The 17473-nt window shown below is 40.6% G+C and overlaps 1 pseudogene; it reads left to right on the top strand.

The window, feature by feature from the left end:
- LOC125397234 (olfactory receptor 51H1-like) overlaps positions 1-17473 on the top strand; it is a 28081-nt pseudogene that overhangs the window by 4585 nt on the left and 6023 nt on the right.

Genomic DNA, 17473 nt, shown 5'->3' with positions numbered 1-17473 from the left:
ATACAGATGGCTCAAAGGTGGGAAAAGGGGCTTTGGTGGCAGGAAATGCTAAACCTGTGGTCTTTCAATTTCGGCCTGATTCCCCCCTAGTCACTGAGTGCTTGGTGGTTTTGGAGGTGTTTCAGAGATTTCTTGAGCCATTTAATTTAATTTCAGATTCACAATATGTGGTCAATGCTGTGACCTCTCTTGAGGTTGCAGCCTCAATTCGCAGCTCAAGTACAGTGTCCAGTATTCTTTTACAAATACAAAAGCATATTTTAAAAAGAGAAAATCCCTTTTATGTTTCTCATATTCGAGCCCATTCTCTTTTGCCAGGACCTATGGCAGAGGCCAATGCTCAAGCTGATGGTGCTACTCGAGCACTCGCCCTTGTGGCTACAGATTCACTCCAGCTAGCTAGAGATTTCCATCAGCTTTATCATGTCCCGGCAAATACACTTCGCTTAAAGTTTAAGATCTCTAGGGAGAATGCCAGGAGAATATTAAAAGCCTGTCCCTCCTGCGTGACCATGTTACATCCCCCACATATTGGGGTAAATCCCAGGGGGTTAAAGCCAAACTCACTCTGGCAAATGGATGGATGTGACCCACATCTCGGAATTTGGCAGACAAAAATATGTTCATGTGTCAGTGGACACATGCTCTGGGATAATTCATGCCACCCCACTAGCAGGGGAAAAGGTAACTCATGTAAAAATGCATTGCCTAGAGGCCTGGGCAGCTGGGGGAAAGCCAAGTTGTCTAAAAACCGACAATTGCCCGGCATATACCTCACAGGGCTTTAAAGCCTTTTGCAAGCAATTACAAGTTGAACATACCACTGGCCTACCATACAATCCACAAAGCCAGGGTATTGTAGAGAGAGCAAATAGAAATTTAAAGGAAATTTTGCAAAAACAGAAAGGGGGAATAGCTGTAGCAGCTTCCCCCAGAGAAAGGATTTCTCTTGCACTCTTTACACTTAATTTTTTAATTCAAAATATTGCTGGAAAAACAGCAGCAGACAGGCATGCCCTGCATGAAAGCTCTACAGAGCAAGATTTGGTCATGTGGAGAGATGTACTAAATAACAAATGGTTTGGACCGGATCCGGTAATTACCAGATCCAGGGGAGCGATTTGCATTTTCCCCCAGAATTGTGAGGATCCAATCTGGGTGCCAGCGAGACTGACCAGAGAAGTGAAGGATGCTGCGAAGAAGAGAGATGACCCAGTGGATGCTGAGTGCCCTGCTGTGGAAGATTCGTGCAGAGGCAGCAGAGATGACCCTCTGGGCGGTGTCAAGAGCAGCTGTTTCACATTATCACCTTGAGCAGCACCCTGTGTAGCCTCTTACCTTTGAGCAGTTTTCTGACTGACTCCATTCTGCCTTTTTCCTTCCTTAGGAATGGGTGGGAGCAGAGATATTTTTTGGCATGCTGTCTAGGTGGATGTGCGGTATGTCTTTGGTTGGTGTGCCATCTGCTAGCCCAAATGAGGAGGGACAAGGTCATTGTGGCACAGGCCTTGGCTGCCTTGGAAAGTGGAACCTCACCCCAAGTTTGGCTTTCAGCCTTAAAAGAGCTCGTAGGCAAAAGTCATGCATAGCCTTAGCACCCTCTAGGGACCAGATAGTCCCACTGCACAGAGGAAGGTATGCATAGGCGAGGGTGTATGGATACAGCCCTAGCACTCCCAGGCAAAAAACTATCCCATTGCATGGGAAGGGTGTATCTTGTTTTTTCATTTCCCTTGATCGATCCACACATCATGAGGTGGGGACCAGATTGGGAAATAGGTTTTACCTTATTGCTCTTTAAAACAAAATGGGGGAACTGTAAGGGGAAGCCAGGACGTCGCCATGGTGAGATGGTGCCAGCGGTCCTACAGCTTGGAGGTATACAGATCCTTTGATGCTGCTGCACAGGCCAGAGCGCCTGGGGCTTATATTTTGCATAACTGAGCCTTTGTTCCCTAGCCTATCCTGAAACCCCAGGCTCCAGAAGAAAGGTATTAACCAATCAGTATCCGAGCCTCTCCACCCTAGAAAGGCGGCTGCCTTTCGGTTTCTCTCTCTCTCTCTTGTCCCCCATTCCCCCTTCAACCAAGTGCTCCAATAAAGTTGTGATTTGGGAAGGATTCTCGATTTCGTGGTCACTTCTGCTTGCTGGTCAAGGGATGTGTCTCACAGGTAGGTAGCTTTTTCTTTGCAAACATTCATGGGTAGTATAGCAATCTACCATGTTTGGAAAATGGAGAATAATCTGAAAATTATTCCTTTTAAAATTATTTATTTTGTACTTTTTGAGAAAAGATCTCATGTGTCCCATGCTAGTTTCCTCAGTATAGCAAAGAAAACCCTGAACTTCTGATCCTGGTCATCACATGCTAAGTGACTGGATAACAGGCATGGATGTTTATGTGGTGCCAAGGACTGAAACCATCATGGAAACACTAGAAGAAAACATAAGAAAAGCCCCTCAGGGCTTTGGAATGTACAGAACATTTTAGACAAGACTCCAATGAAACAGAAGGCAAAACCTGACAAATCAGTTTCCAGAAACCTGAAGATTTTGCAAAGGAATCAGTAAATAAAGTGACAAAACAATGCCCAGAGTTGGAGAAAATATCAACAAATTGTACCAGTGACAGTGGGTTAATACCCAGAGTATATAAGGAACTATAAAAGCTCAATCATGAAGCAAAGCAAAATAAAACAGTTACTTGGTTAGGAGAGAGCAACAACCCAGGCAGACATTTCTCTAAGGAAAAACACAGATGGGGAAGGAGGGCAAGGAAGAAATGCTCCACAGTGGGGATCATCAGGGAAGTCAGTGAACCGCAGGCAGCTGAGTTTTCCTCCTGTCACTGCAGATAGCAATGCTACTGAGGTGTGGAGAAGGGGAACGCTTGGACAGTAGTGATGGGGATTCAAATAGGAAAATAGAACCCATCCATCACTCCATAATCTTTCTTCTGAGTATATATTTAAAGGAAATGGAATTAATTTGTTGAAGAAGCATCTGCATTCATGTTTATTGCAGCACTAATGACTAAGAAACAACCTAAGTGCCCGTTAAATGATGAGTGGATAAAAAAAAAAGAGCCACATATGTGCATAATGGCTAACTACTCAGTTATAAACACACTGAACTCTGTCACTATGCTAAATAAAACAAGCCATGGAAACCAAGAAAAATGTTCTCATTCATATGTGAAATCTAAGAATGTTAGCCTCACAAAATTCAAAGAGAGGTAGAGACTGAAGAGACTATGGGGGGGGAGAATGAAGAGTTTGGTTAATGACTACTAAGCTATAGTTATGAGAAAAACGTTCTTGTGTTCTATTGTATGGTAGGATAACCACAAATAAAAAGAATATTGTCTATTTCAAGCACCTATAAGAAAGTATTTATAAGATAAAATAAATATTTGAAGACATATCTTTAACTTGATCTGAATACTTTATAATTACGTATACATCTACCAATATATTGCATATTACTGTAACATAATTTTTAAAGTTTTTATATGTTTTCTAAAATAAGCTTAATAAAATAGCATAAAAGAAAATAAAGTTCTGCTATATACTCTCAATTATGGCTAACAAAAAGTATCACTACATAGATTATTTCTATCTGATGTTTGATTATTTGCTGTGGAGTTATGAATATGCTCATGTAAAAAATAACAAATGATATCCAAAAGAACATGAAGGGCAGACTACACAAAGGTGCAGACTGGAGTAACTGGCTTTGTAGTAAGAATAATCTCATTGACAGAAAAGATTACCACATATCAGTGTATTAAAACAAATGCAAGAACTTAGACATAATATATTAAAATTATTAACCAGAAAACCCAAGAACCCACACAAATCTAAAAAAAAAAAATCTTTATTTCTGATGGACAGAATCTAGGCAAGCTTTTCTTTCATCCACTCCAGCACAGTGAACTCCAGTATAGTTTCAGGGCAAACTGTGGCATGATGTCATCACTGAGGCTAAGAATAGCTTTAGAGACAGAAGACTGGAATCCAAAGAGGGATACACGCATAACTGGTTGGTGTAATAGGAGGCAAATCAGTGTGTGTGTGTGTGTGTGTATGTGTGTGTGTGTTTATGTGTATGTGTGTGTGTGTGTGTGTGTGAGAGAGAGAGAGACAGAGAGAGACAGAGAGACAGAGAGACAGAAAGATAGAGACAGAGGGAGACAGAGACAGATAGGCAGAGGGAGATACACACACAGAGAAACAGAGAGACAGAGAGACATAGACAGACAGACACAGAGAGAAAACACAGATAAAAATAAAATGAAGGATTTGAGAGAAGAAAATATTGGTCTGTATTATTTGAAGGAAGAGGTTAGAGTTCTTGAAATAAGAATAGAATAGCCCAAGCAGCTGCACATCCTTAAGGGACATTTTCCAGTGCAGCTGAAAATCCCTATGGAATCATGTTGGGTGTAGACATCCACAGAGGTCTGAGTCATCTTCATAAATATATTGCATGCTATTCTCAGGGAAGATGAAAGAGAAAATAATTGAGAAGTGGAGCACATGGACTGACATAGGTAGGAAAAGTCCTATTTGTTAAGTCTTCTACATAGGTAAATTGCATAGAAGATATTTTGTGTATATTTTAAAATAGAATTCCAAGAAGATTAAAACTGAAGAGAATAGTATAGAGAGTCATGCAATGAAGAAATGCTAAGGGGAGGGCTAGAGAGATGGCTCAGCGGTTAAGAGCATTGCCTGTTCTTCCAAAGGTTTGAGTTCAATTCCCAGCAACCACATGGTGGCTCACAATCATCTGAAATAAGATCTGATGCCCTCTTCTGGCCTGCAGGCAGACACACAGACAGAATATTGTATACATAATAAATAAGTAAATAAATAAATAAATATAAAAACAAAGAAATGCTAAGGGGAAATAAGATATGAGACATAAATGATTTTACTGGAAATAAAAGAAGCATATGGAAGGAAAGAAAATAGTGCATGGAGAAGTTAAAATAAAGATGAGATTGAGGAGGTAGGCTACTCCAACACCCCCATCCCATTTATTGAACTCTGTAAACTACAAGTCTCACTACTCCCAGGTTCTTCTATCCTACTATCCCCCCACCATGACCTCAGAAAAACTCTGAAACACAGGCTGAAAATACACAGAGAGGACCAAGAGGTGAGTGGCAATGTACCTGGTGAGACACCCCACTCTCTAGGCCCTTCATATTAGAGCAAAACCTTGTGTTCCTCTGCCACCTGCCTCAGCTTCTCTAGCCAGCTAGTAGGCAAGCTTCCTGCAGGTAGGTTGCTCCAAAACCCCAACCCGTCCATCGGACCCTGTAAGTTACAAGACCCACTCTGTCCCCAAACCCACCTATCCCCCTATCCCACTGCTACCTCAAAGAAACCCTGAATCACAGGCTGTGAATACACAGAGAGGACCAAGAGAGGAACTCTGAAGTACAGGCTGTGACTGCAAAGAGTAGACCAAGAGAGCGAACTAAGAGAGTAGACCAAGAGAGTGGACCAAGAGAGACCTCAGTGGCTCCCTGAGACACAGATAATGACAGTACAGAGCAGACAAAGAACAGTTCCCAAAGACACAGACAGTCACTGCAAAGATTGGACCAAAAGGCAAAGACACTGCCAGCACCAATTGGAGGAAGAGATGGGTAGGCACCAATGTAAGAATTCATCCAACAACCTAAAAAGCAACATGGTAACACAAGAACTAAGTTGGTCATAAGGAAGACTTGATCATTCTAACCCAGAAGAAGCAGAAGAAAATTATTTTAAATATAGTTTTATAAGGATGATGGAGACTTTTAAAAAAGAAATGAAAAATTTCCTTAAAGAAATGGAGAAAAAGACAAACAAAAAGTTGGAGGAAATCAATAAATCTCTCAAGGAAACCCAAGAAAACCAAGAAAAAGCAATCAAACAGGTGAAGCAAACAGTTCAAACAGTTCAAGACTTGAAGACTGAAATAGAGGCAATAAAGAAAACATACACAGGGAATTCTGGATATGGAAAACCTGGGTAAGTGAACAGGAACTACAGAGACAAGCATAACCAACAGAATACAAGAGATGGAAGACAGAACCTCAGGTATTGAAGATACAATAGAAGAAACAGATTTATTGGTCAAAGAAAACAATAAATCCAACAAATTTTTAACCTAAAACATTTAGGAAATCTGGGACACCATGAAAAGACCAAATCTAGGAATAATAGGGATAGAAGAAGAAGAAGAACTCCAGCTCAAAGGCACAGAAAATATATTCATCAAAATCATAGAAGAAAACTTTCCCAACCTAAAGAAGGATATCAGCATGAAGGCAGAGGAAGCTTACAGAACACCAAATAGACTGTAAAGTCCCCTTGTATATAATAATCAAAATGCAAAACATACTGAAAGACCCCCGAGGGATGTCTTCCTTTCGAGAGAGGCCCCCGGACCCACGAATCAGACAAAACCACACTTACAGATGCAAACAGCAAGAGGTTTATTCGAATACACAGGTACCTGGGGCGACAAGGTCTCTCGGAAGACTTGCGCGCCCGTCAGGCTGGGGTGAGGGGTTTTTATAGGAGAGCAAAAGCGCGGGAACAGAAGCGAAAAGCGTGGTTATGGGGATTCATTCCATTGGTCAATTCAAATAAGGCTAAGAGTGCGCGCTCAGTGGCAAATTCTTGACCTTTCACCTAAATACCAAGGAGGGGGTTGTCCAGGAGCTTCACCTAAATACCAAGGAGGGGGTTGTCCAGGATCTTCACAGGACAAAAGGCCTCCTCCCCCTTATTCTAATGCCTTTCATTCCAACATTCAGGGTGGTATCTTTTCTTTTTTTCCTTTTCAATACAGAATAAAGAAAGAATACTAAGAGTGGTGAGGAAAAAAGGTCAAGTAACATACAAAGGCAGACTTATCAGAATTACACCCAACTTCTCAATGGAAACCATGAAAGTCAGAAGGTCCTGGACAGATGTGCTGCAGACACTAAGAGACCACGGATGCAAGTCCAGACTACTGTACCCAGCAAAGTTTCAATCATCATTGATGGAGAAAACACGATATTCCATGACAAAGCCAGATTTAAATAACACCTATCCACAAATTCAGCTCTATGGAAAGTGCTAGAAGGAAAACTCCAACCTAAGGAAGCCCACAAAAATACAGGCAACAGATAACCTCAAAGAAGGGAAACACATAAACATCAAAAAATAACAGGAATTAACAACCATTAATTGCTTATTAGTATCTCTTAATGTCAATGAACTCAATTCACCTATAAAAAAACATAGGCAAAGAGAATACAAAAGCAGGATCCATCCTTCTGCTGTATACAAGAAACATGTCTCAACCACAAAGACAGGCATTGCCTCAGAGTAAAGGGTTGTAAAAAGATTTTTCAGTCAAGTGGACATAAGAAACAAGCAGGTATAGCTATCTTAATATCTAAGAAAATAGACTTTAAACCAAAATCAATCAGAAGAGATGGAAAAGGACACTTTATACTCTTCACAGGAACCATCCATCAAGATGAAGTCTCAATCCTGAATATCTATCCCTCAAATACAGGAGTATCCTCATATGTAAAAGAAACATTATTAAAGCTTAAATCAGATATCAAACCCCACACACTAACAGTAGGAGACTTCAACACTCCATTGTCCACAATGAACAGGTCAACCAGACAGAAACTTATGAGAGAAATAAGAGAACTAGCAGATGTCACGACTCAAATGGACTTAATAAACATCTACAGAACATTTTACCTAAACACAAAAGAATTTACCTTCTTCTGAGCACCTCATGGTACCTTTTCTAAAATTGACCACATACTTGGAAACAAAGAAAACCTCTACAGATATAAAAAAAATTGAATAACCTCCTGTATCTTATTGGATCACCATGTTAGAATTTAACAACAACACTAATTGCAGAAAGCCTACAAACTCATGGAAATAGAACAGTGCTCAGTAGAATCTTCCCTGGGTCAATAAAGAAAAAAATTAACAACTTCCTAGAATTCGATGATCCAAAACCTATGGGACACTATGAAAGCAGTGCTAAGAGGAAAGCTCATAGCACTAAGTGCCTACATAAAGAAAGTGGAGAAATCTCACACTAGCATGAAGCATGATTAATAAAAACTCAGGTATCCCAGCCAACAGGACACGAATGGGGGTCCCTGATAAACTTAGAGGAGGAAGAAGAATGGAAGGGCACAAGAGACATGAGAAATGACCGCAAGACAGGATTTCTGATCAAACCGTGAGTTTGTTATTTCTCAGAAGCTGTTATATAGCAAACTGGCAAGGAGGAGGGAGCTGTCAGGTCTGCTGGAATTCAGGCCTGGAGACATCCCTAGCTGATAAGGAAATACTGAAGGCCTGTGATTGTTAACTAACAAAGGAAATGCTAATTTTTCTGAAGCCTGGTGCCTGTAGGTCTCACTAGGAGATAAGATGCCAGGTTGATTTCCTAGGCCCTGCAGCTTAATATGGCTGTAAACAAAATGTAGATCTCAAAATACAGGTCTTTGCTTCCAGCACTCAGGATCAGAAACAGGGTTTCAATCTGAAGATCTGAAAACAAAGGAGTCAGCCACTGGCACTTACCTTGACCTCAGTCTGAAATGGCAATCCTGCCTCCTGGAATTTCAGAATGAGACTATCCCTGAGAACTGTCTTCCTTTGTGTTTTATATTCCTCTCTAGGGCTGGGATTAAAGGTACACACCACTGGGATTAAAGGCATGCACTGCCTAATTTCTATGCAACTAGTGTGGCTATGGGATTAAAGGTGTGTGTCATTATGGCTACTGAGTTTAAAGTTGCCTGTAATTGTGGCTACTGGGATTAAAGGTGTGTGTTACCATAACTTGGTCTGTAAGACTGACCAGTGGGACTATTTTACTCTCAGATCTTCAGGCAGTCTTTATTTATTAAAATACAATTAAAATGCCACTAAACTAGCAACTTAACAGCACACCTGAAAGCTCTAGAACAAAAAGAAGCAGACTCTCCCAGGAGGAGTAGATGATAGGAAATAATCAAATCGAGGGCCAAAGTCAATAAAACAGAAACAAAGCAATACAAAGAATCAATGAAACAAAGAGCTGGTTCTTTGAGAAAATCAACAAGATAGACAAACCCTTATCTAAACTAATCAAAAGGCAGAGAGAGAACACTCAAATTAACAAAATTAGAAATGAAAAGGGGAAAATAACAACAGACACTGAGGAAATCTAGAGAATCATTAGGTCATAGTACAAAAACCTATACTCCACCAAATTGAAAAATGTAAAAGAAATGGATAATTTTCTGGATAGGTACCAAATACCAAACTATATCAAGACCAGGTGAACAATTTAAATACACCTATAACCTGCAAGGAAATAGAAGCAGTCATCAAAGGCCTCCCAACCCAAAAAAGCCCAAGGCTGGATGGTTTCAGTGCAGAATTCTACCAGAACTTCAAAGAAGAGCTAATTCCTATACTTATCAAAGTGTTCTACATAATAGAAACAGAAGGAACATTTCCAAACTCTTTTTGTGAGACTACAGTTACCCTGATACCCAAACCACACAAAGACTCAACCAAGAAAGAGAATTACAGACCAATCTCACTCATGTACATAAAATGCTGGCAAACCGAATCCAAGAACACATAAAAAAAATCTCCACCATGATCAAGTTGGCTTCATCCCAGAGATGCAGGGATGGTTCAACATGTTAAAATCTATCATTGTAATCCACCATATAAATAAACTGAAAGAAAAAAAACCATATGATCATCTCATTAGATGCTGAAAAAGCATTCAACAAAATCCAACACCCCTTCTTGATAAATGTCAGAGAGAGATTGGGGATAGAAGGAGCATATCTATACATAATAAAAGCAATACAGCAAGCCGACAGCCAACATCAAATTAAATGGAGAGAAACTGAAAGCCATTCTACTAAAATCAGGAACAAGACAAGGCTGTCCACTCTTTCCATATTTATTCAACATAGTTCTTGAAGTTCTGGCTAGAGCAAAAAGACAACAAAAGGAGATCAAGGGGATTCAATTCAAATTGAAAATGAAGAAATTAAATTTTCATTATTTGCAGATGATATGATAGTATACGTAAGTTTTGTTCTTTAAAAGGTGGGCGTGCTCCCTGGCAGGCTCGCAGAGCAGCTGCTAGTCTGACAAGGATGACTGTGGGTCCCTGCAAGATCTCCAGGGTGGCAGGCTGGTCCCGCCACGCAGCCGGAGAGCAGGCGGGTGGGGGAGTGGTGGACGGCAGAGTAAATGGACATAAGGCTATATATAAAGCTAAACATTTATTACTTAAAGAAGAGGCAGAGAGACAGAGATAGAGGAACATAAAGACATAAAAACATAGAGACAGAGGAGACACATGTGCACATGCCAAGAGACGGGGACAGAAGAGGAAGAGTTAAGATGATGACGAGGGAGGTCAGAAGTGGCTGGGAGTGGGCGTGACTTGCCCTTAAAGGGACCAGAGCAGAAGAATAACAGTAAGTAAAAAAAAGTCCACCAGGGAATGCCTACAACTGATAAACACCTTCAGTAATGTGGCAGGATACAAGATAAACTAAAAAAAAAAAAATCAATAGCTCTTCTATATACAAATGATAAAGTAGCTGAGAAAGAACTCTCACAACAGCCACAAATAACATAAAACATCTTGGGGTAACACTAACCAAAGAAGTGAAAGACCTGTTTGACAAAAACTTTAAGTCTTTGAAGAAAGAAACTGAAGAAGATATCAGAAAATGGAAAGAGCTTCCATGCTCTTGGACAGGTAAGATCAACATAATAAAAATGGAATCCTACCAAAAGCAATCTACAGATTCACTACAATCCCCATTAAAATTCCAACACAATTCTTCACAGACCTTGAAAAAATAATACTCAACTTCATATGAAAAACCAAAAAAACCCAGGATAGCCAAAACAATCTGTACATTAAAGAACTTCTGGAGGCATCACCATGTAAAAGGAGCAGTGGGCTGCATCCTGTCACCCGGCTCCTGGCTAGCTTTACCCAAAATAATTACATGGAAACTGTATTCATTTAAACACTGTCTGGCCCATGAGTTCTAGCCTCTGATTGGCTAACTCTCACATCTTGACTAACCCATATCTAATAAACTGTATGCCACCATGAGGTCGTGGCTTACCGGCATGAGTCTACCAAGCATCAGTCTCGGAAAGGGGAATCATGGTGTCTGCCTGACTTTGCTTCTTTCTCCTAGCACTCTGTTCTGTCTACTCCACCTATCTAAATCCTGCCCTATCAAAAAGCCAAGGCAGTTTCTTTATTAACCAATGAAAGTAACACATAGACAGATGACCCTCCTACACCATCACCATACCTGACATCAAGCTCTATTATTGAGCTGTAAGCAGCTTGGTATTGGCATAAAAACAGAGAGGTTAACCATTGGAATCAAATCGAAGATCTGGATATTAACCCACATAGCTATGAACACCTGATTGTTGACAAAGAAGCTAAAATTAAAAAAGGGAAAAAAGAAAGAATCTTTAACAAATGGTGCTGGCCTAATTGGATGTCAACATGTAGAAGAATGAAAATAGATCCATGTATACCACCATGCACAAAACTCAAGTCTAAATGAATTAAAGACCTCAATATAAATTTTATCACACTAAACCTGATAGAAAAGAAAGTGAGAAATAGCCTTCAATTCATGGGCACAGGAGACCACTTTCTAAATATATCCCCAGTAGCACAGACACTGAGAGAAACAATTAATAAATGGGGCCTCCTGAAACTGAGAATCTTCTGTAAAGGAAAAGACACAGTCAATAAGACCAAAAAGCAGCCTACAGAATGGGAAAAGATATTCACCAACTGCCCATCAGACAGAGAATTTATCTCCAAAATATATAAAGAACTCAAGAAACTAGACATCAACTTTCCAAATAATACAATTAAAAATGGTGTACAGAACTAAACATAGAATTCTCATCAGAAGAATCCAAGTGGCTGAAAGACACTTAAGGTACTGTTCAACATCTTTAGCCATCAGAGAATTGCAAATCAAAACGACTCTGAGATACCATGTTACACCAGTAAGTATGACTAAGATCAAAATTACCAATGATAGCTTATGCTGGAGAGATTATGGAGTAAGGAGAACACTCCTCCATTGTGGGTGGGAATGCAAACTGCACAACCACTCAGGAAATAAGTATAGTGGTTTCTCAGGAAATTTGCAATCAACCTACGTTAGGACCTAGCAATAGCACTCTTGGGCATATACCCAAAGGATGCTCAATCATACTCCCAGGACATTTGTTCTATTATGTTCATAGCAGCATTATTTGTCATAGCCAGAACCTGGAAACAATCTAAATGCCCCTCAAGCAAAGAATGGATAAAGAAAATGTTGTACATTTACACAATGGAGTTTTACTCAGTGGTAAAATACAGTGACATCTTGAAATTTGCATGCAAATGTATGAAATTAGAAAAAACCATCTGAGTGAGGTAACCTAGATTCAGAAAGATGAACATGGTATGTACTCACTCATAAGTGGATACTAGCTGTAAAGCAAAGGATAATGAGCCTATAGTTCATGACCCTAGAGAAACTAAGTAACAAGGTGAATCCTAAGAAAAACACATATAGATCCACCTGGGGAGGGGAAATAGACAAGATCTCCTGACAAAATTGGGAGTGTGGGGGTAAGGGGAGAAGGGAAGGTGGAAGGGGAAGAGGTGAAGAGAAGGGGAGTAGGGAGGAGAACTTGAGGGAATGGGATAGTCGAGATGGATAAAGAACAGAGATGAGAGCAAGAAAAGAGATATTTTGATTGAGGGAGCCATTATGGAGTTAACAAGAAGCCTGACACTAGAGAAATTCCCAGGAACCCACAAGGATGACCCTAGCTAAGATCCTATGCAATAATGGAGAGGGTGTCCCAACTGCCCTTGTCATGTAGTCAGATTGATGAATATCTTAAATGTCACCATAGAACCTTCTTCATCCAGCAACTAATGGAAACAGAGGCAGAGACCCATAATGGAGCACTGGGCTCCACTTGAAGAATAGGAGGAGTGAGAATATGAGCCAAGAGATCAAGACTATGATGGGTTCACCCACTGAAACAGTTTACCTGAGCTAAAGGGAGCTCACCAACTCCAGCTGGACTGGGAAGGAACAAGCATAGGGCCAAACTAGGCCCTCTGAATGTGGTTGACAGTTACATGTCTGGAGCAGACTGCAGTGCCACTGGCAATGGCACCAGGATTTGTCCCTACTGCAGGTACTGGCCTTTTGAGAACCTATTCTCTTTGGGTGGATACCTTGCTCAGCCTAGATATAATAGGGAGGTCCTTGGACCTTTCTCAAAGCAAAGTGCCTTACCCCCTCTGAGGAGTGAATGGGGATTGTGAGGGAAGGTGGAGGGAGTGCGAACTAGGATTGGTATGTAAAGTGAGAAAAGATAGTTTGTTTTCTTTTTCAAAAATAAAATAAAGATGAGCCCGAGGAATAGAAAAGAATTTAAACTGAGAGACAGAACAAAGGGAGATCTGAATCTTAAGGAAAATTGTAAAGAAGAAAAGATGTAGAATAGGGATAGGAATGACAGAGGACAGTACAGGGTAAAACCAGTAAAAGGGAAGGAAAAGAAGAGCCAGTTATTTGCATATAGTAGTGATTCAGCTGGCTCTGGGGATTTAGTCATCAAGAACTGCTTAAGGAAAACAGACTGGGGATCCTCCACTGATAAGGGGCATCCAAATTGCCTGGAAGGAGAAGTGAAGGCTGCTATAGAGCATGTGAAGTCTCACAAAGCCCCATGCTCAGAACATAGGACTAGACAGACACTATAAGGTGCTTCCATAGAGGTCACCATCTACTTGGAGAGAAGCCTGGAATCTGGTTACAAGGCAGCATGGTTTTGTAAACGGACATGGACTCTACCTTTCAAGGATTCCAAGAGATCACAGTCTGAAAACTAGTTTATTTGTGATCACGGACCCCATATGACAATTTCTCACCTCCTAACAGAAATGGGACAGAAGGAGCAGGGGCCCTACCCCTCCTCCACTTAGAGTCCACAGACCAGCTCTTTGGATTTCATTTCTTTCTCTGTCTCTGACTCTCTCTCAAATATGTATGTGAGCAAAGTTCACTATTCCTTACCTCAAAAGTGTCACATTCTTTTTCTGTGGCCTTGAGAAGAAACTCCCCCTCCTTGGTTGACAATTTCAATCCACAGAAAGAAGATAATGGAGGTATCTGATGGTTTTCAAAAATCCTTGAGAGAGCCTAATATGTAATCATCTTGAAAAGGAAAAAAAGAATACCACCCTTGATGCTGGAATGTAGGTCCTTAGAAACAAACAAGTCAGACCCCATGCTGTAAGGGAGGGAAAGGGGGCCTTTTGTCCTGTGATAGGATGTGAGTCAGAGTATTTACAGCCGGCCATCTAGTCTCCAGCTAAGGAAAGGAGGAAGAGATAAGAGAAATGGAAGGCCCCTGAGCAATCCCCCCTCCTTGGTATTTAGGTAAAAGGTCAAGAATTTGCCACTCAGCGCGCGCTCTTAGCCTTATTTGAATTGACCAATGGAATGAATCCCCGTAACCATGCATCTCGCTTCTGTACGTGTGCTTTTGCTCCCCTATAAAAACCCCTCGCCCCAGCCTGGTGGGGCGCGAGTCTTCCGAGAGACTTTGTCGCCCCAGGTACCTGTGTATTCGAATAAACCTCTTGCTGTTTGCATCCGTACGAGTGGTTTCGACTGGTCCCTGGGGCACGGGGTCTCTCCTGAAGGAAGATATTCCTCGGGAGTCTTTCAATCTATTTTCATTCATTTGTTGTTTTTTTCCTTTACTGAACAATATGAAAATGCTTGTATAGTCTTCATGTAATCTATATGAAGTAATGAATAATGAAACATTTTTATCCTTTATTGTGTTTAACTTTCAATACTTACACAATGTTTAATAACTCATTCATTTATAAGAAGAAAGATTGCAGCGTGTGAAAGGAGTTTGCAAAGAGTTCTAAACTCCTGCTAGCATTTGGAAAAGGGTTGGTTGAGATGGGTAGACTGGCCAGACACAGAGAAGCAGATGTGGGGGAGACATAATAAGGAAATCGGAAAAGGCATTTTCTAGAAACGTGGTATTAGGAAGTATTTTAATGAGATCCAGGGATGGAAATTTGGCTGAAGGGACCAAATGAAATAGTAACTGGTGTAAGCTGCTAGAGATGTAAATGTAGGTAGGTGTTGTATCCTACTGTGAGGGCTCTGACAGTGGAAGTTTTGACTCTCTACTAAGTACATCAAAAGCTCGTAAAGGAATTTTGTTTGTGACTGGTAACTCAGATTTCTAGAACAAATTTTATCCTACCTTCAGAATGAAAAAAATGTGCTGAAAGAGGTGTGGATGTGACAAAAATGAGTTAGGGAACCTGAAATAAGAGAGCCACACTATTTATTAGCTATAAAAATAGAAAGAAAGAAAGCTGAGCGTAGTGGTACATGTGCATTCATGAGGCCAAGGCAGGGCCACAAGTTCAAGACCAACCCCAGATACATAGTGAGACTTTGTTTCAAATCTTTTCCTCCACCAAAAAAGAATGGGAAGGAAAGGTAAACTTTTCTTATATTTTAGAAGTAAATTTAAAAAGGAGTTAAGTGTTGCTTGAATAAATAGAGTTTCCAATATTGGTTCCTAGACGTCTGGTGTGTTAAGAGAATCTGAAGATAATCAGCATAAATTTTTATATATCTTATTGTTTGTTGTTTGCTTCCTTAAAATTAAAATGATAAAATTGTATATTTTTGACATTTGTGAGCATTAAATACTAAATGATGTGTATGTAGTGAACAAGAGTATCAACAAACATGTCTATCATGGCATATAGTTCATAGTTCATTATAAACACAGTGGGTTAAGGGCATAGTAAAGTATACACACACACACTCACACACACACACACATATATACATCCACATACATAAGTATACACACACACACACACACACACACACACACGTAAGAACACAAGATACCTAGGTACTAGGTACTATTTGCTAACCTGGTTCTTTTCTCTGTTCTTGTCTAGTATTTATAAAACCATTTGTTTATCTCATGTAAAACTATCTTTTTAGTTTAGAAGCTGTGAGCTAAGTTGGAGAGACCAGTTTTATCCAGTGGTGAGATCACTAAGATGAACTCAAATGCTTCCCATAGATAGCACTTTGCCAGAGGTTTCTGTTCCTCCTGGTCCTACAGCCATTAGTCCCGAAGAAATACACAGAGGTCTACATTAATCATAACTGGTTGACCTATTAGATCAGGCTTCTTATTAACTCTTACATCCTACATTAACCCATAATTCTTGTCTGTGTTAGTCACGTGGCTTGATATCTTTTATCAGTGAGGCATTCTCATTTTGCTTACTCTGTGTCTGGGTGACGACTGAACCTTTCCTATTCCCAGAATTCCTCTGTTCTTGTTACCCTGACTATACTTCCTGCTTGGCTACTGGCCAATCAGTATTTTATTAAAATGATACAAGTGACAAATCTTTATAAAGTACGAGACCATTGTCCCACAGCAAATCACTAAAGTTTCACTCTGTCAGGCATCCCTGGGATGTCATACAAGAACCCATGTATAGCCTTTCCCTAGGATTTCTCTACATACTCACTGTCCTGGGAAATGGCACCATCCTAGTGGTTGTCAAGGTGGAGCAGAGCCTCCATGAGCTATGTAGTACTTCCTCTGCATCTTGGCTCTAACTGATTTTAGTCTCTCCATGTCTACTCGCCTCTATGCTCAGTATCTTCTGGTTCAACGCCCCTGAGATTCCCTTTGATGCAGTTGTAACACAGATGTTCTTCATTCATGGATTTGGAGTAGCAGGATCCGGAGTCCTAGTGTTCATGGCCTCCGGCAGATTTGCGGTTGAAAGACCTGGATAAATCCAGATTCCTCCTAATAGGAAAATAGAGCCAAAAATCTAGCAGGAAGAGAAGAATCAGAAATCTAAGATTAGCCAGTTCCAGGGTTCCAGGAACTAGCTGAAGACAAAAGTAGATTATAATCTTGAGAGACAAAGAGATTCCCCCTAGTAATTATCACCCCCTAGTAATTATCACTGGAACAGGAACTAGCTGATTAATGATCTTGAGAGGCAGGGAATTGCCCCTTTGTAATCATCACTGGAATTTTCGGAATTTTCTGTGACACCCTCCCTGCCCCCCTTTCAGATTATTGGGCTGTGTGGTTTCTTCCTATAAAAATTACTTCTCCCGGTCACTCGAGGTCGAACTCTTCCCCTGCGTGGGTTATGAGTCTCGGTCCCCAGTGCACTGGTCCCTGTCTTGTTGTCTTGTCATTAAACCTCATGTGATTGCAGCAAGGACGGTCTCTCGTGAGTTACTGGGTGGGGGTCGCGTCATCCCGAGGCTTG

The sequence above is a fragment of the Myodes glareolus genome, chromosome 7 (assembly GCF_982192425.1).
Source record: "Myodes glareolus chromosome 7, mMyoGla1.1, whole genome shotgun sequence".
NCBI lineage: Eukaryota > Metazoa > Chordata > Mammalia > Rodentia > Cricetidae > Myodes > Myodes glareolus.
The sequence above is the reverse complement of the archived record's forward strand: the minus strand, read 5'-3'. Positions and strand labels throughout refer to the sequence as shown.